This window comes from Harpia harpyja, assembly GCF_026419915.1.
Source record: "Harpia harpyja isolate bHarHar1 chromosome 23 unlocalized genomic scaffold, bHarHar1 primary haplotype SUPER_23_unloc_8, whole genome shotgun sequence".
Lineage (NCBI taxonomy): Eukaryota > Metazoa > Chordata > Aves > Accipitriformes > Accipitridae > Harpia > Harpia harpyja.
Window position 1 is genome coordinate 6,003 of NW_026293170.1, and position 1,403 is coordinate 7,405.

Consider the following 1,403-nt stretch of genomic DNA (forward strand, 5'->3'; position numbering starts at 1 on the left):
TCCCCTCCCGAGATCTCGCCCTGCCCCAGCCTGCCGTTGAGGGGGGGGCAAAAATGTTGGAGAGACAGCCTTGATGCTGTGCCAGCACTGCTCAGCAGTAGCCAAAACACTGGTGTGTTATCAACACCTTTCTAGCTACTGATGCAGAGCACAGTGCTATGAGGGCTGCTATGGGGAGTATTAACTCCATCTCAGCCAGACCCAACACAACGTCGCTCGGCATGGTGAGGGTAGTACGCACCTTTCACTGGAGTCAGAGGGAAAAACAGGGAGAAGGGAGCTGCAGCGTAAAGAGTAAAGGACACAGCATTCTTAGGAAAACTCTCCTTTTTCTTTCCTTTTCCTTGCTCCTTCCCTTCCAGATCTCCGCGGTGGCAGTTTGTGCTGCCTCACCTCCAGCACAGCGTGCAGAATGAAACGACTGTCACAGAATTCATCCTCCTGGGGTTCTGCAGCACCCCAGCCCTGCAGCGCTGCCTCTTTGGCCTTTTCTCTGCCCTCTGCTCTGCCACTCTGATGGGAAACGCACTTGTCTTTCTGCTTATCTGCCTGGACTACTGCCTCCACAGCCCCATGTACTTCTTCCTCTGCCACCTCTCCATCGTGGACATCTGCTAGGCCTCCAGCAATATCCCCCATATGCTAAGGAGCCTCCTTGGACAAGGCAGAACCATCTCCTTTGCTGGGTGTGGGGCGCAGATCCATCTTTATTTAATCTTTGCACTTACAGAGTGCGTGCTGCTGGCCGTGATGTCTTCTGTTCGCTACGTGGCAATCTGCCGTCCCCTCCGCTATGCCCTCATCACGATCTGGAGGCTGTGCCTCACCCTTGCCACAGTTTTGTGGGCTTTGGCGTTCGTATTTGGTACACTGCAAGCCTCTCTGGCTTTACACCTGCCTTTCTGTGGCCCCTGCGAGGTTGTCCACTTCTCCTGTGAAATTCTTGCTGTCTTAAAGCTGGCCTGCACTGCCGCTAGTGCCGATAAAGTCCTGATCTTTGCTGTTTGTGTGTGCTTCTTCCTCTGCCCTTTAGCCTTAACCCTGATTTCCTCCCTGGACATCCTGGCCACCGTTCTGCGCATCCGCTCTGCGCCAGGATGGCACAGAACCTTCTCCACCTGTGGCTCCCACCCGACCGTGGGGGGTGTCTGTGGGATACTTGGAAAGTAATGGGCACATAGTGAACAATCCAGACTCGATAGAATTGATCAATTTGTGAGCCAAGGATGTTTTGTAGGCAGCAGGCTTCAAGGACGCTTTGCTTGTGGACACTTATTTAGCTAACGGTAGTAAGAGCATTCCAGACGCCTTTAGAAGGCCTTGAACAGAATAAACCAGAAGACAAAAAAAGAAAGATGCCAATTAGAAGAACAGAGGTGCGCATTCCACGATAAAGGGAACTT

At 52.6% G+C, this 1,403-nt stretch overlaps 1 pseudogene; it reads left to right on the forward strand.

Annotated features, from left to right (window-relative positions):
- Positions 1 to 252: 252 nt before the first annotated feature.
- On the forward strand, positions 253 to 1,170 carry LOC128137956 (olfactory receptor 2A2-like; annotated as a pseudogene).
- The last annotated feature ends 233 nt before the right edge of the window (positions 1,171 to 1,403 follow it).